Raw genomic sequence first — 25145 nt, 5'->3', positions numbered from 1 at the left:
TATAAATATGACCTGTTTGTTTAATAAAGGGAGCATGGCATGTAGCCATATTGGTGTGATTGTCATGACTTGGCCGACTCTCCACGGGGGACCCTCTTCGAAAAAACAGTATTTTCTGCAAGGAAAATAGCCCTTTTTCTTTTGAATAGCTGTTTTCAAGCATGCAACAAAGAAATTACTTAAAGGCAAGGGAAATGTATTAAGTAAAATTACCTTCACCATTTTTTACTGAAAAACACTCAATTTTTAAACCAAGAGTTTTGTAGCAAGGTAAAACTTGAAGGAAGGGTTTCTGTAATTAAGGGTCCCATAATGCCTTCCCCTGTGCTTGCCTGGTTTACTAAAGGAATGGACTTATGCACTCCAATAGTTTGTCCATTAGTGGCAAGTTTTGAATCAGCTGGCTAATTTCAACTACATTTGACAGAGGGGTGGAGGGGTCTGAAAGATATTTGGGGTTCAGAGATTTCATGCATATGGATCACTAAATATGGGGAGGGTATGAGAGGGAGCAGGAGAGGGGAACAGCTGAAGGTCTATACTGATGGAAGGAATCAAAGCTGGGTTCAACATTTATCATTTCTGTTGGCCTGAAGCTAGCCAATATAAATCCATGCACCGAGTGGATGATCAAGTGTGCTGTCCTAGGCCCATTCCACAATAACAATTTTGAATGGTAGTGTAAGTTGGAGTCATCATTTTTCATTTGGCATTGAAATAAACAGGAAAAGGACAAGGAAAGGGAAGGATAAATATTTTTGCAAAACACTAATGAACATTAAATATTTTATACAGGAGTTTGCAAATCAAAGGAAACAATGAAGAAGCCATCTTAAGTTTGTTAAATTGAGAACTACTACACTTATTTTTGTTTTTCTACTACTACCTGGAATTTTCCTTCTTCCTAACATTATCATTATTACCTTACATTTAAGCCTACGCTAAGTGTGATTTAACACAGGAAACAGAAAAAGAGAGGTCTAGTTTTCAGTATCAGAGGTGTCTTTGTTGTGGAAAGTTATCAGCTCCCAAACATTGTCTACATTGCATAGGTCTGTGTACTTTAGCAGGTTTATAGCTCAGAATCAAACTCCCTAGAGACTTGCTGCAACTTATAAACCCATAAGGAATTTTTCAGACCAGTTCTATATCCTAATTCATTCACTTATGAGAACAGATCCATTATAACATTGTTTAAAAGGCATTTTCAAATACCTGCTTTTCTTTCTCACTTTTGCAGTAACAGTGATTTAAAACATTGAAAATTCACTCTACCAGCTAGTTTTGTCACCAAAATCGGGAATCAAACCTCTTAACACCAATGTAGTATTAAGAAGCAGGCACTCCTTTATTGCAGCACTGGGTGCTTGGTGTCATCTCCACAGATCAAGCACACCTGTGTAAATTTCACCATTACATTTATACACAAAAATTACAAGGTCATACACTCCCAGTTACAATGATTGGTTAGAAATTTGCATATAATTATAATATCTGCTGTGTCATCCTCTTCTGTTACTACGTTTGTACAGGGGAAGGGTCTTCACCTGGGCAAGGGTCTTCTTGACCTGTGGGCGTGGTTTTTAGTATTATAATGAAGGTAGTTCACTTCAGGACACCTTAAAAGTAAGTTTTGTTGCCAAGTTGGAAGGCTGGATATCAGCCTTGCCAAGCTGTCCAATAACTCATCCTATACACAATAGAACCTAGGTACTCTGGTTATGGTCTAGAGAGTAAGGTTATTATGGTCTATAGCAGGGGTCCTCAAACTTTTTAAACAGGGGGCTGGCGCGTGGATGAAGTGGCAGGAAGTTATCTGCAGCTGCTTGGTTTCCCCCCCCCAAACCCCGGCGGGGGGGTGTGTGTGTCTGTAAATACCGGGGGCCGGATTGAGGACCCTGGGGGGCTGTATCTGGCCCACGGGCTGTAGTTTGAGGACCTCTGGTCTACAGAATAGGGACTTCAAGTAACACAGTCTCGGATAACAAGCAGCACAGCAACTCATATGTCATTGGTTAATAAGTGCTAACATAATTCTAACATGGAGGTTAACTCCTTAAAATCAAGATGCTCCTATAGCTGTTTCACAAACACAAAATATAGAAAGATTCAGTAAACCTTAAGATAATCTGCAACAGTTTGAGGAAATCTTCAGATGAGGAGGGGGACTTCTAAAGAAGGTGATATTTTGCATTTTTAAAACTGAGGAAAACATGCCAGCCAAACTGTCTGACCACTGGCATTCAGCATCAAAGACAAAACTAAGGAAGGTTAATTTGTCTGAGGTTTCACTTCTTCCCTTGTATAAGGCAGTAAGAATAATTACTATGAAGTCAATAAGGTCACTCAATTGACTTGAAACAAGGTTTCATTTTTAAGCCTGGATGTGGATGTTGGTTTAATATCAAAGAAATTCTATAGCTATAGCTGGGAAAGGAAACCATGGAGGCTGACTTCCTGATGAGGGACATGATTATTTTTATCATCTCTGGTGAGAAATATATGCATTACTCAGAGGAATAATAATAATGAAAAAGAGATCAGATTTTTTGAGGGATCTTTTTAATTCATAGCATTTACCCTGTGTTCTGCAGTGATCAGATAGTTTAAAGAAAGATGAGGAAAATCTCATCAGCTAAAGCCTTTCCAGAGGAGAATTTTTTCCCAATCTGTATTTGTGATTATTTTGTGTCCTGAAGTAAAGGGTTCATGTATAAAAACAAACCATAATGCCTATATTAATGTTGGATTCTTATTTGAATTAATGGAATTGTGTCTGTGAAAAAATAGCATTTTCTATAATGGATTTCCAGAATATTTCTGTCAGATATTCCTGTGCCTTGGGTACTTTTGAAAGGCAAATTAGAGCCTATTACATAGTCAAGTTTTGAAAGTGGGCCGTGACATGACACAATTAAAAAATTGTCTCTCTGAACTTTTTTCCTATGCTAAAACACAATGGGTCTAGGTGAAGGTTGCATGGTACATAGTACACCTAACACAAAGAACAACAAAATAAAAATTGCAGGTTATATATACCTTTTAGAACTCTCCTGAGAGAGATACTTCAACACTGTTAACAGCTATAGTATGAGCCTGGCAATGACCACAACTGTAACTCTGTCCCAGGGCAGATCACTGTCAGCTTCCTACTGCTCCAACTCGTTTGTGACTCAGCACATCTCCAAAGAGTTGTATTTGGTGATTGGAATACTGTAGGACTACTGCTGACTTGATATGCATTGCTGGAATATCTCTATGACCTGCAAAATCTCCTGCAGTTTCCTTCTCCTCCTACTCAGTATGGTGAGAACCCCTCCTGCAATTTCATTAAGAGAGCCAGAGCAGAATACAAAGAAAGATGCAAAGCCTGACTGATAAAGGATGCTTTTCTCAGATAAAAAATACTTGTTTTTAAGCCAGATTTAGAGCTTTCACAAGAGTATGTGGACATGAAGCAACGTATCTTGATTTTGCCAGCACCTTGTGTCATAAGAAATCTGTCTAGCCATTCCAGGAGGAATTTTGGAGGTGTTTGTTTCTCACATAATTTTACAATTTTAAAATACTTCTCACTTCCACATGAGTAGAAGGAGAATGATAGTCAGGACAGCAGACTATGAAACAGAAAGTTGATGCTGACTGTGCTACCCTTAATCAAGCTGAAGCGCTAACCATTTGTGCTGGTTTTGGCTGGGGTAGAGTTAATTTTCTTCATAGTAGTAAGCATGGGGCTCTGGTTTGGATTTGTGCTGAAACCTGTGTTGATAACACAGGGATGTTTTAGTTATTGCTGAGCAGTGCTTACAGAGAGTCAAGGCCTTTTCTGCTTCTCACTCCACCCCACCAGTGAATAGGCTGGGAGTGCACAGGAAGCTGGGAGGGGACACAGCTGGGACAGCTGAGCCCAACTGACCAAAGGGATATTCCATACCATATGACGTCATGCTCAGCATATAAAGCTGGGGGAAGAAGAAAGAAGGAGGGGATATTCAGAGCGATGGTGTTTGTCTTCCAAAGTAACCGTTATGCATGATGGAGCCCTGCTTTCCTGGAGATGGTTGAACACCTACTTGCTGAGGGGAAGTAGTGAATGAATTCCTTATTTAGCTTTGCTTGTACACGTGGCTTTTACTTTATCTATTAAACTGTCTTTATCTCAACCCATGAGTTTTCTCACTTTTATTCTTCCGATTCTCTCCCCCAGCCCACTGTGAGGTGATTGAGCAAGCAGCTGTGTGGTGCTTAGTTGCCAGCTGGGGTTAAACCATAACAGTCCTTTTTGGCACCCAACATGGTGCTTGAAGACTTTGAGATAACGATCAAACTTAGATCAAATTTACAGCTGTTATTTTTGTTAGCATCAATATTATTTCCTGTCTGCTGGACATATTCCCACAGTTCTAATAGAGAGAGATGGTATATTGCTCTAATTGAAAAAGCTTAAGTTGTCCAGGAGGCTTGCTTTGTATAAAGTGCAACATAGAACATTTACAATCAGCAGAAAATATAGAAGTTAATCTAAACATGTCTATGTTGCTTTCAGCTTTTAAGAATTGTTTCATGAGCAGAACTAATGAATGCCAGTTACATTATGCAGTACGCTATGCTACCCTTTTAATAACCCTGACTCTCTGACCCTTTCACAAAATCACTGCTCTCATATTTACCTTAAAGCATCTCATTCATTTTCCCCAGTACTTCCTCTCTTTCCCACCTTCTCTAATGCCTGCTTATGCAGAAATTCATGCCTGCTGTAATGTGTTCTAATCCAAACAGGTATTGCCCTGCAACCTTTCTCTTGGTGGTGGTGGCACTAATCAATTGATTTTCAGGAAATGAAGAGGAACCCCTTTATGAAATGTGCTTGAAATCAACCAACACATTCAAAAGCTATTAGTGGAGTGTCAGATGAACTGTCAGAAAGACATTATAGATGGTTAAGAAACTGGACTAAAAAACAGGCTGGAGAAATAGTTACTTTTATATCTAATGGGAGTACATGCAAATCATCCAGGCACCACTTATGGTGCACAAACTTCAATGTATAGCTGTTTCTTAAATCTGCTGTGTTCATTAATGAGTATTTGAAATGCATTCTATAGCAATTAGGCAAGCCTGTCTGTTTGTAGGAGTACTGATCTAAATCAACTCTAGATCCAGCTCCTTCTCTTCAGGCAGAGATTTACTGAGTACTGATTGAAAGCTATTACCTTATTGTGCAACCAGAAGCTCTCTATCTCAGGTAATGCAAATCTGAGATCGCTGAGAACAGTAAAATGATCATTCTGTTCCTTTCTCTGATTTTGGTGCCTAATCACCCGTTTCTGATAACTGAAAACCTGTGGTCCTTGAGTTTAGACACTGTGATTAGTATAGCAGCCACAGACTCTCAAGGGTCTTGGCATAACCCTTCACAGTTTCCTTTCATGGGCAGTCTGACTTATAGTTCATGGCTTCAGGGACGCATGATGGTGGAAGCAGACAGACACAGGCCTTGAAAAAGATCCAAATCTATTAAGCTTTACTTCGGTTAGCATAAGTGTTATTCAGATCCAGACAAACAATAAGCCATCTGTATATATTTGCCTGCTTCAGTTTCCTCATACTTAGGCATTCTTTGGGGTTAAGTCACTCTTCTAAGGAGTTCAGCATTTTCTCCTTCCTACTGTACTTTGACTTTTCCTTTAGAGCACAGAGTTGAAACAAGCTCTTCTCTAAACTACTTGAAAATGTCCAATGGAAAAAATGTTTTATTTTATAACTCACTTTATCTTGACAAGCTGGCTAACTTTAATTTCTTAAACATGTCTTGGGGAGCTCAGACATGAAGAACTAGTTTGTCCTGAGCAACAGTTCTCTGTAATGACATTTGAATGCACACTCATTAAAAAGTTTAACATATTATCATTATCTTCCATTATTATCCCTGTAACCAGTGCATGATTTTTTCTTGACATTGCTGCTGACATTTACTAGTGAGGCAAGAGACCACAATGAAAGCAATTGAGCTCCACCTCCAAAACAGATGTTACAAGCTGACAAAGTCATGTGCATATGGAGAACTCATTTCACATGGACATTTTCAGTGACCTTTTTTCCTATCCTACTGCAGAAATTATATTCTGCAATAACTGTGTCCACATGGCCAGCTGTTTCATACTTAATTTCTACAACAATGGTATAGAGACAGCAGGGGTCTATTTCAAAGTAAGCACAGCATTCTGAGCAGGAATCCTATGGTGGTGCTTCCAGATGGTGAGCTAGCTGTCTGTGTTCTGGATCCTCTCTTGTGGTGTGCTGTGATTACATAGCAGAGCCAGCTGGAATCAGCCAGAATTGCAAGACTTGTGGTCAAACTACACATTTCCACTGGTTCATCTCTTTTTGGCGTACCAAAGCATTTTCAAGTTGCTGTCAGCTAGAATGAAGGCAACTCTTCTGTCTCATGCCTCTAGGAGTCTCTAGTACAAAAAAGACTGAGATCACACTGAATGGATCTAGCTATAGAAAGCACACACCATTTTGATGGGTCATTTAGCAGCTCAAATGAGGTGATGGCACCAGGAAGAAGACAAGAATCCTAAACAGGAATGACCTATTTCTGAAATAATTTATTTTTCTGAGCACAGGGAAAAGGCAGGACATGCTGGGAAAGCACTGTGCTGCAGATCTATCATGCTTAGCGAAGACTACAAAAATATAAGTACTATGAAGATCTCCGTTCTTAGGATCTCTGCCATGCCAGTCTTATGGCTATAGCAGCAGTGCAGCAGCATGGATCATAAAACATAGAAGGCATAGGAGATTCTTGGTGGCTTTACCTGTTTGTTCCCATGTGATACTAATGTATTAATGGCACCCATGCACCCACACTTTGCCTGCTGCACCAGGATGAAATGTTCTAAAGAAATGTGGTTAAAGAGATGTTTCTCTCTCTTTTTTTGATGGCCTGGTTGCTTAGCATGGCAGCTTCTCCAACACCAGTCACAAACTCACGTATGTGTAGAAAAATCTAGGACATTGATCCAAAAACCACGGGGGATGCTCACAGTGTTTAGATCATTGCTATTGTTTGGGGGAAAAAAAGCATACCTGCTGTTCCCCTTGCCCCTGAAAGCCTTTAAGCAAGAGTCCTGCACAGTAAGGTGTATTAGTTTATCCTGAGAAGCTACATGTTGACAGTAGAGTGTGCATTTAAGGGACTGAACAGGAGAGTGCTTAAGTGGATGACTTTGAGCATTACCTCCCTTGTGCATGCTTGCTCGCTCGCTCACTCTAGTTTTAGTGAATTCTACTTTATGAGAACAAAGGAAAGTTTTTCTCATGGAGGCAAAGAACAAGAGGTGTTCCTCCCCAGATGACAACTGGCAAGGTCAACAAATTCAGAGAGGATTTGTGTTCCTACATGGAATGTGAAAATAGACTTTTTTCATCAAATCTTTTAAGCATGGGAATTATGCTTAATGGAAAAGAGAATTACTTTTCACAGAATGGTGTATCTTAAATATATTGCTTTGATAGGAGAGACCACTGTATACACTGTATTTTGCTGATGTGCATGAAAGCAAATGCTTTTATGAGCCATTCATTGTGCTCTCAGCCTGGGGTACTTTGTCTTACAAAAATCAAATCAGTTGTTAAAAAAACATTCTTATCAAACAAACAAAATCCACTTACCATCACCTAACATGTAATCTTTATAACCACTGAAAAAGATAAAAAATCTGGGGAGGGTCTAGCTTTCTACCAGTCTCTCTCAATGAGTTCAGCAGTGTGCTCAAAACCTCACTTTCAAGCAGAAGGTCATGTTCCATCACCAGCAGCTCTGTCTGCCCTGAAAGGTGCTGGGGATAGAGAGGAAGGTGCTGCATAGAAAATTTCACCTCTGAGCAGGCAGTATTCTCAATGACTCACATACATGACTGGATCATTGCACTGGTATGAGATGGTAAAAGACCTTGATGCAGCCGACTAGTTTTGAGAGTGCTGTGACAATTGGTGCCCCCTGTGAGGTCCTTCAGATTATGAGACTGGGTGTAATGAGCGGCAACAGCGGTGATGGCTGTGCCAGGGGATGTTTGAAGTTTTGAGCAGTGACAGCGGCGCCCAACGAAGCAGAGACAGGAGGGGATGGCCTGTGATCCAGATCACATTGAGATAGGTGGGAAGAGCCTGGGGATCTGGATCAGACACCAGTAAAGGTGAGCCATTGGGATTAAAGAGAAAAAAGCCTGACTGCCGTGGAGTTAAGAGACTGAGGGTAACGGGCGATAGCGGCAGAGTACATGGCCAGATGTGGCAGCAGCCGGCAGCGGTGGCAGGTCCAGAGCGGGTCCGGCTAGACAGCGGTGATGGCTGTGCTGGGGGAAGGCACGGGAGCAGCGCAGTGCTGCAAGTGGCTTCCGCCGTTGCTGCTGCTGCTGCTCAGCCTGGTGGTATTCTTGCCGGTGTTTATGTGCTCCTTGAAGGTGTCTCCAGTCAAAGAAGAAATGAACAACCACAAGGATGTTGAGAAGCTTGTTGGAAGACGGAGTAATGTACTAGTGCTGTATTCTAGATCTGCTGCTGTTGAAAGCTCATTCAGGTTACTGTCCAGTGTGTCCCAAGAGGTGAAAGGACGAGGTACTATAAGTTCATCAGAACCCCACTCTGAAGAAAACAAAATCTTAGATGTTAAGAAAGCAGATGAGAAGAAAGGCGATCAGCTCCCAGAAGCTGAAAAGCCCAAGATAAAATGGAAGAAGGGATATGTGTATGAGTTCAGGGACAAATTGTCTGGACTGTATGAAAACTTTATTTGTGAAAAAGTTGTGATGATTATTAAATACATAAGGCATGAAATGTTAAGAAGAAAAAAAGAGTTCAGGGTCAAGTTTTCCAGACTGTTTGAAAAGTTTATTTGTAAAAAGGTTGTGATGATTGTTAAAAACATAAGGTATGAAATATTAAAAAGAAAAAAAAAAGGGGGGGGAATTGTAGAGGAATGAAGCTGGGTTAATTAATATTGATAATATACAGCTGTGGACTGGCTTCAGGGGCAGTGGGTTGGCTGATGTAGATAAGGTGCAGCTGTGGCTGGTTCTGTGAAGAGGTTGGGCAGTCAATGAAGAGAGAGAGAGTCAGCCTGCTAGCTAGCCCTGGATGAGGAGAGCCTAGAAGAAGGCAGCAGAGGGACTGGCATGAAGGGTATGTTGGTATGAGATGGTAAAAGACCTTAATGTAGCCAGCCAGCTAGTTTTGAGAGTGCTGTAACACATACTGATACTGGTTGTGTGAAGTCATAGTCTGGACTAGTGGACACCAGCATCTGGCTTTACACTGTGCAGTGGGACATGGTTAGAAGTCAAACAATGAAGTAGCCACAGGCTTTGAGTTTGAGGAAAGGGGAGAGTGGATTGGATAGGAGCAGGTCAGTAATTGCACCTGCATGTCTGCAGGCAGCCCTTACAATGTTGGATGTTACATTTTTGTGTTTAACATTATTAGAAGAGATTGTTCACAAGATAATGCAGATTGGAGAGATATACAACAATACTGAACCAGGTGTGTTATGGATTTGCTAATAAGTTAAGATTGACTTTATTTGATTGATTATTTGATTTTATAAAATTATTTTATAGAATAGAAATATAGAAGGATAAGAAATATATTTTAATGAAACTTATAGTTGCACAGTAAAAGCTGCTATGAGATCCTCTGTATATCCCGTATCACGGCTAGAAGAATGGGCTAGAACCATTGTTAAAACTTAAGTAATAACTTTAGGGTTTGAAAGGTTTCTTTGTATTTGACCAGTCTTCTGTATATAGAAGGTGTATTGAAATGTCAGAATATGAGATGAATGGAAACTGGGGAGAGTCGACTGGAACAGCTTGTGGTTACCTGCCAAGAAACCATGAACTTTAGTAAAAGGTAATTCCGGCAGGGGGAGATCACGACCACCGACTCGTATACCACCTACCCAAATTGTACCCCAGACCCATTTCTAGACCTTTCTAAGCTCTACTGCGCAGAATCTGATATAGGAGGAGAATGTGTTAATGACTTTCGGGAAATATCATGGTTATGCATGAATACTTAATGAATATGTATGAATAAGTTCTATATATGGTGTCTAATTTTGAGACGTGGTGTGCGTTGATCGTGAGAGGACTCGCTCATGCACCCGGCCGTCAATAAAGAAGTGTCTGCTTATCTGCATCACATTGGTGTCAATAAGTTCTTCATTCTGAGATTTCGGTAACAGGTGAACTCCTCCAAAATTTTACTGGACAAGAAATGCCTCCTTATGTGGTTTGTTGCTGTACAGTTCTGCCATACTGTATATCTTCTGCACTGAAACAGAACATCCCTTTGGTTGTTCAGAGGCTCAAGATTCATTTGTCCTCCACAGATTTCTACATAGATGTACTCAACATCTTCTTGTGTCAACAAGAAATCCTGGGTTTCAAGGAGGAGCTCTGTCAGTATCAAGGGCTTTGCTAACTAGACCGGTGAGCTTTGTCCTCCACAATCCTGGATGCTGAAACAGCACCCCAGGCATGGAAAAGTAGAAGAATCATTGGGATGCACATCGTTAAATAAGCAGGAAGTTAGTAGAGAATGGTAAAGCACTGGAGGACTGCTGTGAATTGCAGATACATATATGCAAACATTAGTCAGAAAAACACAAACTGGAACCTTTTTGAATGCAGACAGGAAAAGTCACATCAACTGGCATGTAAATTCACAAAGAAAAATACATCAAGTAGTGCAGAAACAGTAAATGTGAACAAATAGTCTGATGCAGGCATGCTCACAGATACTTAAATAAAGTTCCTACTGTAAAAGATCCATGAGCCATACAAAAATTTTTCTTGGCATTAAGTATGAAGCTATTTATCTAATTTCTATGTATAAATACCATATAAACTGGGGCTCAGGTTCATAGGCTTTCAAAAATGAATGCAATTAAGCTCACTAATCAGGTATGAAAAATTCAATTCTAGATATTTGCATATAGCACTGTAAATAATTGATTTTTCTAGTTGGCTAGGCCAGCATTTCTGTTTGATTTCACTCGAGTGCACAGAAGAGATACAGGTTCCTCATTAGCGTGGAAAGAAGAAATATTTCTTAGCCTTTTTATACCTCAGACACTCCTATGAAAAATAGAGTAGTTCTACACCTACCTTGATACAGTTAGAGTAGGAGGTAAGGTTTAGTTAATCATGTTAAGATTCTGTTTCTCTATTTTTAAATATACAAATATACTTTGGAAAAATGTTATGTTGTTGATGTTTGATGTAAATTTTCTGGGAGGAGATGTGACAAGCAGCAAATGCATGTAGTCTTTAATTTACTATATCCAAATGAGGTCCATTTTGTAAAAGTAAAATTTTTTTCTAAAAGCTGTTCAGTCATGTTTAGGTTAATATGTGCATGGCATTGTGTTCAAGGGCAAGAACACTTACAGAGATAAAATGAGTTACACCAACACATACACAGATTCTACATCGCTGATTTGTCTTGCAATAAAAAGGCAACAACCCCTGTCATGGACATTTACCACACAATGAAAGTGTGACAATACCCAAAAAAACCCCACTTATCCTTTGATTAAAACACAACTTCTCAGGCTGACAAATGTATGTGTCTAGATGTGTGGCAGAAAAGGAAGTGAAAAAGCATACGTTGTCCATCATTAGCAATGAGGAAAACATTTCTATGCACAGGGTGACATCCACTCTCATATATGATCTGAATGTCAAGGTCAATATGCTGACTTTTGAGAATAGGATCATGCTCTGCTTTAGATTAAGTAAATCTTGGTATTTTGGTACAAATTTTCATATGAACATTTCTTTCAGTTTCAGTTTGCATCTATACAAAACAGATAATTTCACACAAGTATTTTGAAATAAGACATGTAGGTGGTTGACATGAGTGGAAATCTGCAGCATGAAATTTGCTTAGAAGTGATCATGTTGAGTTCACCTTTGGGATATGCAGCAGGAGAATCCAGGACTCATGCAGAGTATAAGGCAGGACAGACTGAAGTGTTTGCTAGTCTCTGCATTGTGTCTATGACCTCGGCTGATCTGCAGTTTCATATATATGGGATGAAGCTCACATACACATCAAACTTCTATATTATCTAGAAATGTTCCCTGAGATTAAGCCAAATCCACACGTGTGATATTTAATTATAACAAACGTTGAGTTGAATTGTAGATTCATAGATATTAAAGCCAGAAAGGCCTCAACCCTGACATCCTGGATAACACAGGATAGTCAGATTGTCATGATCTGACTCAAATTCACATGAGCATTAAAGCAAAAGGACCGAGTTCAGTGAGTTGGCGCCTTTTTAGCAAATACAGTTGGTTACTTTTTATTGTCAATTTCTCATGGAAAATCCTCTCATTGATGAAAAGCTCTTGATTTTCGAGGATGGTTTGCAAGGATTTAAATTGGGCCAGGGACAGCCCTAGTATAGTCAGCAGTTGACCAGGGCAGTGGCTTGCTGGCATGATAAAATGACCATGGCCTCACTGTTTACCTTTCCCATGCTGTAGGAGCTGAATGGATATAGAGGAAGCTGCAAATGGTAGTAGTGTTCCCAGCAAAGGGCATTGTTGAAAGGCTGGAGGCCTTAAGGAGAGTTGAGTTCAGCTCCTGATCTGCAGTCACTGAGGAGAAAATGGATCACCTGGAGGTAGTTTGGGCTTAGACTCGGGGTAATGGGGCAGGGAGGCAGGAGAAGTTTATAGGGTACAGAAGGTGAAAGGCACATCTAGTTTTTAATTATTGGATAGCAAAGCAGCATTACAGTAGTGTAGCACTGTGTCTGCAAAACAGATGGCATGCAAGGCAGTAGAGAGCTAACAGACATCCTTTCCACACCATAGCCCTGATGTTTCCCCAGCCTATATAAAGTTGCAGTCTTGTGTTTAGTAACATGATGAACACAACTACCAGTTAAACATGAATTGACTTATCTACTAACTACCCAGCACACATGTAAAATTCAACAATTCATATATATAAACAGAAGGCAAGCTAGAGAAAAAATGCAGTGATTGTTTGACCAAATACATGTGGTGAAAACAGTTGCGATTTTAATGGAATGAGCTGTTATTAATTTGCCTTCTTTATAGCCCAGTTTCTGCTAAAGTTCTCAGTAAGGTTTAATGTAAAGTATGAAGGCTTAGTAAAAATATTTAAGTAAACAAAATGAAATTTAGAAATACAGTTTCTTAGAAGGCTGGTTAAATTAATTTTAATCTGCTCCCGAATTCCTGTAAAATTTAATCTTCACTTACAAAAATGGTGGATTTTGGACAGACATTTAGCATTCTTCACATGAAACATTGTTATTTCATTTAATCCCCACATTTAACTCCCCCTTTAGCCATAGAGTTATGCTTTCAGTGTTTGTATACTTACAATGTATTATAGTTTCATCAAATCACTGATTAGAAATTGCAAATACTCACGTGAGAATAAAGTAGAACAAAATCAAAAGAACATATCAGAAATATTATTTAGGTTCTAATGTCTCTTGCACAAAGTTTTAGAAAACAGGTATATATGAGTGGAAATCTGATATCTTAATCGGCAATGCCTGCCATTAACTCTTTCTTATGCAGTTCATAAATTACTGGGCATTAGACTGGGTTCGTCATTGCTCCTACAAACTCAGCTGGACTCTAAGTACATACAAGCCTGAAAATTTTCTGTATCCTCACTGTTGTGGGCCTTGCTTCTGATAAACTCTGGAAAGTACTCACACTGATAAATTAAAAATCCATCCTCAAAGTTGCCCTTAATAGTCATACGTTGTTTAAACATACTGTGCAAACTGTGACTTCTTAGAACAATTACACAGATCAGTTGCCTATACTTCATTATAAACAATAATTAGTTGGAATGGCTTCCTTCACCTCTGATGTCATAAAAATGCTATTACTAGCTCTTCCTTGGACAGAATAAACAAGCATACCTGCTATGCAAGCTAATATAATGTCCTTTGTTTACACAATTGTAAGTCCTGTTAGCTCTAAACCAATTTTGAATTTAGGAGGGTCAAAAAGGGGAATAACAAAGGGGAGAAGTAACCTCAGTGATTCTACACTGACATACCTTCAGCCTCATAACTGGCATGGGAAGGTTGTGTTATCAGTTGGCTTGTGAAACCTAAGTGATGGTTCAGCCACTCTGCCCACAGCAGGACATAAACAACTATATTAATAGTTTCAGGAGTTCATAGCTTTTACCTGTACCTCAGTTAAGTTTTCTATGTAGTATGCATAGGGTTTCAGACATGCTGAATGGAGCTAATCCTTTAAATAGAGTTAAACTGGGATTTTAGGGCTTCATCTTCCAAAGAACTTTGTGTTCAATATCTAATTGTTTTAGGCTTATGCTATAACATCTATGAGTATTTTTTCCGTGGCTGCTCATCACATTGAGCAACCTGTTTGTTTAAGCATCTAAGTGGGAAATCTAACCTCTTTCAAAAATGGAGACCATATCGCCTCTGTAAACACAGGTTGTTTTCCTTTTTATTTGTTAAGGGTCTAGTGTAGAGTAATGATAAACAGAAATCTGAGGCTATGATGAATATCAAGTTGCCGTACTTTCCTAACATTGAGGAATGTGTCAGTTACTCAGCTGTCTGGGGCTAATGCAGACAAGGAGAAGAAAGGCTCCTGATAGTCAGATATCAGCTAATAATTAAGAGTTTAATAATACTAAAACTACTAAGTTTTTATGATTTTGTCTCCACGTCCCCCACTTTCAGTTAAGAAAAGTCAATACCTGCAAATCCAGATTAAAGGACTCCTGAAAAGTGAAAGGATTTGAAAATTCATGTAGAGGAAGAATGAAGGGTGAAAAGTTTATTTTCCATCTGTTAAGCCAAGGTGAAAGACTGGGGTTGAGTCAAAATATGCCTTAATTCAAACTGGTAAGCACTTAAATGTATGCTACAGACTGCCTTCCTCCCCAACCGAAATACAAGAGATGTGGGAGGCCAAATGATCAGGGATGGATCTGGCTGCCCTACAAAACTCTTCTGTGCAAACCAAAAGGCAGATAAGGAGCTGCACCTGAGCACATGTATCTGTTAGCTATTCCTATCATTCATCAGATACCAGAGGCTTCCTCCTAGGAGTGGAGAGGGCATGGTGGGGAAGGAAAGCAGAACTGTTTGGTTAAACTCTAGGTACTGTCAGTTACCACATCTCAGCTGAGACCTATGCTGAACTATAGTCACAGCTGGGAGGGGTAAGTTCAGTCACTAGGACAAAAGCCAGGGGCTCAAAACCAAGCTTAAATGCAAGATGAGCATTACCTTAAATAGGGAAGGCTGCTGGAAATGTATGAATAAACTAGGCATGCCTCATTCCCCTGTAAGGGCTGGAAAGATTCTAGGGGAAATAGATCTTTGCTTGTTATCAGCTAATGAACATTCTGTTTAGAGAGCTGCTTGGTCACTACATACTCCTGTTCAATGGCACCAAGAGCTGCAGATTAGATCTGCAGAACATTGAACAGCTAGTGGTTAGTGCAAAAAGGCCACAGCCTAAGAAAAGGAAAATTTCAAATTTTAACATAAAATCAGTTGAAATATTAAGCTAGAGTTGTGGGAATATGTGGGGAGAGAACGAGTGGGGAACTAAGACAAAGCTGTCAGGACAGAGTTCATGAGGTGGTTTGTTAGGAGCAATATAGTTAAGTGAAAACTACACTGACAAATGTTCCCTAACATTTCTCAGACTTGACCCCTTTTTATGAAAATTGAATTGTAAAAGCTTTATTTATAAAGTTCAATTTTAAGAGTATAACACCTTTTGAAATTATTTGCCTCAGATCAACAAAGAAATTTTGTGAGACAATAAGGAGCAGAATGGAAGATCTATGATTTACTTTTTATGTTCCACCCATTAACTCATGCTTTATCTTCCTAAGCCAAACAGGAAGAATTATTGAAACCTGTTACATGAATCAGGCATACATTAGGGAAAAATTTTCTTCTGAGGCTATAAGTGGATGTAATCCACTTCAAATTTACTTTTACAGCTTTTGTGTAAACATTTGTAAGTACAAGTAATATGGCTTATAAGGGGAAGTCAAATTTAAATATGTACCTTGGACAGATCTAAGTTTCAATATGTGCATACTGGCACGAGGAAACATGACTTACATATACAGATTTTGTTGATAAATAGGTGTGTACAAATTTTGAGCATCCTGTTGATGTGAACTTTCAGTTTAAATGTCCCTACCTGAAGGAACACTGAAAAATGCAAAAGCTACACTTCAATAAATTGTGGTGGTTTGACCCTAGCTAGAAATCAGGTGCCCACCAAGCTGCTCTATCACTACCCCTGGTCAACTGAACAGGGGAGAGAAAATATAGCAAAAAAGTCATGGGTTGAGATAAGGGCAGGGAGATCACTCAGCAATTGCCATCATGGGCAAAACAGACTTGACTTGTGGAAATTAGTTTAGTTTATTAAACTAATAAAGGGGGGAGGGAATAAAACCAGGCTCACTAGAGATGAGCCCGGGGGAGGCATGGTAGTGTTGGAGGTGAGATCAATAGCACAGCTGAAGTGTATGCCAATGCCTGAAGCATGGGCAACAAGCAGGAGGAGCTGGAAGCCATTGTGCAGCAGGAAGACTATGACATAGTCACCATCACGGAAACATGGTGGGATAGCTCGCATGAATGGAGTGCTGCAATGGATGGCTATAAACTCTTCAGAAGGGATAGGCAAGGAAGGAGAGGCAGTGGGGTAGTGCAGGACAAGGCCTCAAGGACAAGAGTCCAAGTACTGTTAGCCTGATGAATAGAGACATGTTAGAACTTGTAGGGCACAAGGCCTGGGAACAAAGGAGCAAGCTAACTGCAGACTCTTGAGCCGTTGCAGTTGAGATGGCAACCAGATGGATAAAGAGGAACAAGTAGCCAGATAAGGGAATGGATAGTGCCGATAAGGAATTTTATTAATTAAGAAAGTCACGTAGGAAGAACCCCCCTAATCTTAGAATAGAAATTGTTGCTATGACAAGGTAAATTAATCAGTTTCTATTGTTTTAACGGTGTGCCTTAAATGTCAACCAATCAGTGTTTTTTATGCTTAAGATTTAACCAATCAGTGTGTAATATGTAGAAGATAGAAACGTATATAATTGTAAGAAAATCACTAATAAATGGACAACTTGCTTGCATCAAGCTGCGTCCCGTCTCTTCATTCGCTGCAGGGTAGCTCTGTATGTCAGGGAGTGTTTTGACTGCCTAGAGCTGAATGATGGTATGTCCTGGTTTCAGCTGGGATGGAGTTCATTATCTCCTTAGGAGCTAGTATGGTGCTGTGTTTTGGCTTTGATGTGAGACTTTTCAGTTCCTTGGGTCGTGTTAGTGAAAAAGGCTGGAGGGGCACAAGGAATTGGGAGGGGACACAGCCAGATCAGTTGACTCAAACTAGCCAAAGAGGTATTCCATACCATGGAGCATCATGCTTGGTATATAAACCTGGGGGGTTGGCTGGGGCAGGCAGATCATTTCTGGGGGATTGTCTGAGCATCGGTGAGCAGGTGGTGAGCAGTTGCATTGTGCACCATGTGTTTCTTTCTTCCTTTCCCTCTGGATGTTATTCTTTACCTCCCCCTTTTCATTATAATTGTTATTGTAATTGTTGTTATTATTGTTCTTTCATTTTCATTCTATTTCAATTATTAAATTGTTCTTATCTCAACCCTCGAGTTTTACATTCCTTTCCAACTCTCCTCCCCATCCCTCTGAGTGAGCAGCTGCGTGGTACTTAATTACCAGCCAGGGTTAAACCACGACATGGTGACAATAGGATTGAGTGTTTATCGGTAAGAATCAGAGTGAGAGCAAACAAAGCAGATACCCTCGTGGGGGTCTGTTATAGACCACCCAAAATTTGGGATCTCATTCTTCAATGAATAAGCAATTTCCCTTTGGGCGTATTGTACCATAATTCTTTATATCATGGTTTTCTTGTAGATTCTTCTCAAGATTTTGCACATGGATAGTGCTGGAGGTAAGATACTGGATTAAGTGATTTTTTTTGTGTGTGCTCTAATAGGATTGTGCCAAAAATCCTTAACAAATTTCTCAGTTTCTTATCAGCTATGAACCCTTTTTAACACGTGTAATGACTGTTAAAAATGTCATGTCAGCCTTCCAAAGATACCTGAATTTGATCCAAAGAAAAAAACCCACGCTCAAGTAAATGGGAGAACCTATGTGAGAAGTGTTACAAAATGAATGGAGAACGTTTTCACTTGCTTTTATATATCATATCCTACCTTTATTAGAAATTATCTAGCTAGACTACATCAGTAGTGTGATTAATTTGATCTTTAAGAAGTATTTCTACACAAGAGAAGCTCTTATATTTAACTAATCAGTAAAACTAGACAGCATTTTACAGTTGTACTCAGTATTAAACTAAAATAGGTCTGAACCAAGGATAGGGAGAAACACATCTAAGGGAACATAAGATAAACTAAACTAAATACAGAAAGCAGTACATCCAAAGCAACACAGCTGAATGATGGCTGATCTACCTTCTTTAACGGGACTGAGAGGCCTGTGATTGTATTCTGCATCCAGTTTTAAAAAATACTTTTTTGAAAAGATGTAGATTACCTGGGAGAATCCAGAATAGTATAGAGTGTTAAAAAAAAAAAAGTTACAAAGGAAGTTGAGGATTTTGTTTTCTTTAGAAGAAAGAAGACCAAGAAAGGCATGATTGTAGCCCTCTGATATATAAAAGACTGTAAATATAATAATGAAAAACTGTTTCTCATGCAAACAGAAGAAAGATCAAGAAGAAATCTTACTGTAAGTACAGAAAACTTTTTGGTTGGATATTAAGGAAAATATTCTAATCAAAAGGTGTTGAAAAACTGGAATAGGCTACTTCAGTATTCTGTGGTATCTCTTGGATAACTTGGAGAACAGTTCAGAAAAATATATCTGTCAAGTACATGCAAGGATATCTGATTCTGTTTCAGAACAGTTCTGGATAAGATGATGTCTCATTGTTCCCTATAGCTGTCCATTTTTATCATTTTGTGGTACACTCCTGGGCAGATGAATCTCAAGGGAAGATTCCTTGTGCTTAGTGGGAAATCCCAATGGGCTATGCCAAGGAGCATAACAGAGAATTTAGGACATGGACAGCTCAAGTACTTGTAGATACACTGGAAAAACTGTAACATACCACACAAGCAGCTTTTGTAATTCCTAAACTTGGTATGTATTCATCATTCAAAACTAACATGATACAGATGCCAAAACCTACATTGTTTTCTGTGCTGATTTATATTGTGGTTAAAATAGAGAGAGCGCCTACATTTTCATACAAAATATTGAATTCATATACAAAACCATTCATATACATGTCTTTTGAGTTAATAAAAAGAAAGACCTTTTGAGATGTTTTAAAAATGTAATCCAGCCATCTTCAGGACTGACAGTAACTGGTTTTCAGCAGTATTAGCTGAGAAACGAAGAACTGACAAGGCCTAAAAGATGAAGGATGAAGATTCAGTGGCAAAGGCTGGGGCATTATTGACAAACTTCAATTTTTAGGACTATCTTTCTGCTTCCTTTCGAAATACTAAGATTTTAGATAATTTTCTGATTCCCATCAGGTTTTATTCAATTTAGCTCTCAGTTCTGGCACTTTTCCTAATACATATCAGTTTAAGTTGCCTTAAAATCAGCTCCATTTGAATTTTTTTAAACAAATATGCTAAATCTTACTGAGTTAAGCAAGAAGTTCTGCTATTTCATGATACTGTGTAAGAAAGGACTGATCAAAAGCAAGTTATTTATCTCATTAACCTTTAACTAGTTATTTTCATTTTCTTCCAACAGTAACAGGGAAGATCGCTTCCCTTGAACTGTTAAAGATATAATAGTGAGTTGAGTTTTTTCCATGTTAGCCTGATTAATCATTAAGATAATGATTTTTCAAGAATTGTCACAATGCTGTCAAGTACCATGTAAAAACAAGAGAAGCCACTGTTCGTCTGAGAGAGCAAACAGTTCATTTGTTCTATGAATACTTCTACTCTATCAGTTTTGGGGTGTTTAGATTTGGACTGGGAGCAGCTTTACAAACCCCTACAGGAAATGATCTACACAAAGGTGATAGTAACAATTACAGGATAGCACGAACAAATATAATTAGAAAAAGTCATATAGGCAGGGTCATATAGAAAAGGTCAGACAAAAGTGTGGAAGGTGTATGTGAAAGGTATATTTCCAGTGAAACTACTTTATTTGCCAGTAACAGTATTTGCCAGTGTCAGTAATGTGCCAGTACTTCAGAGGCTTCAGTTCTCCTTGACACATTTCATCAGCTTTCCAATTCATTCATTATATATATAGCATTAATACATGGTGTATAAAAAAAATAGTATATGCAGCATGTTTAAACTTTAACTCAAAGGAAGAATTTAAAAATGCAACAAAACTGACAGTTTTGATATTCCGCTGAGATCCTGAAACTTCACACATCCTTCAACCTTCCTTTTCTAGCCACATTAGCATTGGGCACCTTGAAAGTTGGCAAACCTGAATGGACACTGGGGAATACAGTGGTCATGGGGCTTTATAGGGCACAATCAACTCTTTAATCATCCTGTTTCAATCTACAGCCAGGTCAAGGGTAACTTGTATCATGGCTTTGCACTCAAATACCTGTTTTAGAAAGCTAGTAAGTGCATACCCCTTTTCTACACTGACTTCAAAACAATAGAACAAAGAGGTGGCCATGCCTTGTAATAGTGTAGTTTTGAAATGGTAGCTGTAGTAGGAAGGACTCTAACTGAAAAAAATTATTTTAATCTCCAGAGGTGAAGCAAATTAATGACTTAATTTGTAATGGTTCTCCAGGGTTGCTCTGAATTCCTTCAGCTCTCTGTTCTGCTAATATAGTAAGGGCATTCATCTCTTTCAAGTCAGTGGGCAAGGAAGGCATTCAGGGCCTGACCATGCAAAAGCTAAGTTATAAAAGTATGCAAGTTTTTGGAATCCCAGGAATTTGAAAAGCTTTAGAATTTATACTTCTGGTATTACAGTTTTTAACCTGACTGTCTCAGATGCAGTAGCTGGAATCCTAGATTTGGAACAGATATTCTGAGGATGTTCCAAAGCATATGTAAATCAAGCACCATGATTATTTTTAAATGAACCAAGAAGCACTTTGTTTTGTTTAACAAAAGTTTTTTCATACCCCAAATAATTGTACGTTTGCATGTGTATTTAACTAGGGGCTGGATTACATCTACATTGCAAAATAAAACACACAGGAAGGAACAAAACTGCAAATGAGTTTCTTCTCTATCAGCCAAAGTGGTATTTTCATTGCAGTTCAGGGTAGGAGATGGTTCACTGCAAAGCAAATTCCCCAGTTGAGTTTGCTAAAAGTTTGCACTCCCCTTTGAGCAGTAAAATATAAAATTCCAGTTGTGAATTAGTCAGGTATAAAAGCTATCCCTGCCAATACTCAATATTTCTATGTCATTGTGGGAGAAACAGCAAGGATGGAAAGCCAAGTAGAAACAATATCATCAGACTTTGCAAGAACCTGTTCACTGAACTGGTCACTTGAACATGGATGGATATGAGACCAGAACTCTCAAAAGGTCCCCCAAGGAAACCAAAGATTTACTGTGATGCCATTAGTTTCCTACTGCACAGTTTCAATTTTCAGCTAATAATCCTCTGAAATCAGTCTTTACAGCTGACAGAACCTGTTCTCAGATTGATATGCCTGTCACCATGTGTCTGTGTTTGTTTATCCCAAATCCAAATCACTGAAGGCATCATCTCCCCATGCCTTCTCCACAGACTTCTTTCTGTACATAACCCTGATAATAATAAAAAAAATCAGCCAGGAAGAGGAAAATAAATTTCCTCCTTTCCTAAAGCCAGTATTATTACTACCATGACCCTGGAGAGGGAGACCCTAGGAGCACATGTAACATCAAATGATTATTTTTTTTTAACTGGGGAGAAAAACAAAATAAAGTACAACTGCCATCCAACTGCCTTAAAGAACTGCCCGATGACTGCACAAATGGGAATGCTTTCAAGGGAAGACTTCTTTATGAATTTAGCTTTTACAGGGAGTGCCCATGCTCTTCTTTATCCATGTCATGATTTTTTCCATCAGTTCTGAGACTAGAAATTGGGCAGACCTAGTTCCTGAAACTCTTCTCTACAGATACTGTATCCAATGACTCCTTTAATCAAAGCTCTAGGTAGCCTGTTTTTCCCAGATGGAAAGAACCTGACATCAGTTAACTGATAAGGCTGTCCAGGAGAGCTGTAGAAACTGAGAAGACAGAGGGCAATGACTGACTGCTCTGGTTGTAGCTGCAACTTACAAAAAGTATTTCACAGAGTTGTTGAGATCGGAAGGGACCTCTCAAAATCATCAGAGCTCCTCAGAGCTCACATCATAGAAAACTCAAAAAAAGCACTTACAAAGTCACAATTCCAGAAGATCCCTTATGGTCACTCATCCAACAGACATGTGCAGGTAGAAGTTTTCACAGGAGTTAGCCAAAAGTACAGTCTTCAAATAGCTAGTAAATAGTACAGAAAATACCTGACTGCCAACTCCACCTAGTAAGTCATCCCTTTTTCAGTAGAGACTCACATGCAGCAGAAGGTCAATGAAGTCTTCAAGGTTTTAAATTGATACCTACAGCTACAAGGAAATTATACCTTGTTTCTACATGGAAGTTTTTGCATAATGTTCAAAAACTAGCATTGCTGGGATTGATAGAGCTCAGCCCAAACTGAAAATACCATCTGTGGAACAGTGATAAATAGCCATATCCTCACAATGATTTGCATCTGTTCCGGTCCTGGAAGACTCAAGCTGGGAAGATTTGTTGTTATACCCAGAGTGAGATTAAGACACAAACAAGGTCAAATGCTGCTAATTAAGGAAGTTTATTGTGTGCTTATATAAACAAAACATTCACATGTTGTGGTGAGAAAATAGCGATAGGAAAGAGAGGGAAAGATAGGAAAGAAGGAAATCTAGCAAGCAGTTGGGATAGAGTTGCAAGAGATACTCACCACCATGGATCCAGCAGTGTCCCGTTGGTCCGTAGTCTCCATTCACGTCAGTGGTGGGGGTCTCTGGATTGCCACTTATTGTTTGGTGGCACAGTCTTTTATAGGGTGTTCAGGGGAGTCATTTCCCAGATAATGGCACGTACCGCATTCCTCCATGGGGCACATGTGATTACTGTGTCAGTAGGAGTCCATGTCTAGGCATAGTCCTCACAGCAGTGTGGCCTTTCCTTGACCCTGGCCAAAAACTGATATCAGGAAGCTGTTGGCTCCTTATCTGTTCACAACTGGAGTTAAGTCTTGCAGGAGCTCAGCTAACAAGCTTTGAGACAGTCAGTTTGAGATATGGTCTCTCACAGCATCCAACATACACTCATTCTGGTACAGGGGCAGAGGTTCTTGATTTATAGCAGCTCTTGAGTTGTGGCAGAACTGGCAGTTAGGAATGTGGCTAGACTAAAAGGCTTGTTTACCTCATGTACTGATTTTGGCAACCAAACAAAGGTGGAAGGAGATGGAAATGGATCTTGGACCTCACCTCTGGACCTTGTGGTTGGCATCTAGGACCCTCATTCTCATGTGGTGGCCTTCCAGGTTCATGTCCATCACAGAGAAGAGAAATGGGAGGCTGCTTGCTTTAGAACAGGGGTCCTCAAACTACGGCCCGCGGGCTGGATACGGCCCCCCAGGGTCCTCAATCCGGCCCCCTGGTATTTACAGACACACACACACCCACACACACCCCGCCGGGGGTTGGGGGGGGAAACCAAGCAGCTGCAGATGACTTCCTGCCACTTAATCCGCGCGCCAGCCCCCTGTTTAAAAAGTTTGAGGACTCCTGCTTTAGAACCAGTTTCATCCCCAACCTGCTTTACTACTAGGGAAGCTGATACATGTGGTGCACAAAATGACAAAAATAAATAACTCTTCTGAATGACTGATAAACCTCTGAATTAATTGTGGTGTCCATTTTCTTTTACATCTGGCTATAGAAATAAGTGAAATATCAAGTCAATGTTCCAATCATGAGAGTAGGCAATACTTAAAACATTTCAGCATAATGGAGACAAAATGTATAAAGTCCAATTTCTTACTGAATTTACTGAGATTTTTGCTATCAGTGGGATGGTGGGATTCAGAACCAAGTTCACTAGTATTTCAGGAGTAAGCCAGAAAACTGAGACAAAGTATCCATTTTTTTCACTGGAGCTTGAAATATGCAAAGACATTGAACTTTATTCAGAGGACAGACTAGATTTCTGATATTCAGTGGCATTCTGAGTGTCCACAAAAAATGTTCCTTTCATCCAGTAATATGCATTCATGCCATCATTATGAACCATAGATTGTCACATCCATATCAGAACATGGACTCTGTGTCTAAAATGTAATTGGAATGTTTTGCAGACACCTCACTGGGGATGAGCCAGTAAAGGAAATGATTTGGCAAAGATCCCTTTCTTAAGTTTTTAATCAATACCAACCTAGAAGGTGGGTAGTAATGTGTAGTTCTAACTCTCAGTAGCCATTTATGTGCAAAGGTAAAGAAAACATTGAAAGCAGGCTGAAAAACACAGCAATTCACTATTGTACTTTATCACTGGATCATATTTTACTTAAAGGTGCATAAAATGTTTGAAATTCTGAAGTTTAAAAAAGTACTGCAGGAATCCCAGTGCGGTTTTGGTTTGTGGTTGTTTTTTTCATAATAAGCTTGCATAAGTGCCACTTTCTACTTTTGCAGCAATTTACCCACTGACCTCTCTGTCCTTTCTTCCATGCTGCCTGGAATGCAGAAACACTTTCCTCTGCAAAATTTACCTCTGCTCTGAGGACTGAAAAAAGCACAGCTGCATGGTATGTGCTTATTTATATGTATGACTACAGGGAAGAGTAGAAGGAGACAGTTTTAAGTAATTCATGCATCCAGTTTTACTGATAGCTGACTACTGGTTAGCCTTTCTCTCTTTTACTTCTTCTTTGCTAATGGTAACTATGTTCTGTGTGCCTATTCAGC

At 39.4% G+C, this 25145-nt stretch overlaps 1 long non-coding RNA gene across 1 annotated transcript; it reads right to left on the bottom strand.

The window, feature by feature from the left end:
• Positions 1–1324: 1324 nt before the first annotated feature.
• Positions 1325–23380, bottom strand: LOC130142005 (uncharacterized). Its single transcript, XR_008819254.1, has 2 exons — positions 23132–23380; positions 1325–1568 (listed from the first exon to the last, which is right to left on the bottom strand). It is a non-coding gene; the product is annotated as an uncharacterized LOC130142005 (long non-coding RNA).
• Positions 23381–25145: the final 1765 nt, after the last annotated feature.

Source organism: Falco biarmicus, chromosome W, assembly GCF_023638135.1.
Source record: "Falco biarmicus isolate bFalBia1 chromosome W, bFalBia1.pri, whole genome shotgun sequence".
Lineage (NCBI taxonomy): Eukaryota > Metazoa > Chordata > Aves > Falconiformes > Falconidae > Falco > Falco biarmicus.
Note: the sequence above shows the minus strand (reverse complement) of the source record. Positions and strands in the feature narration are given on the sequence as shown.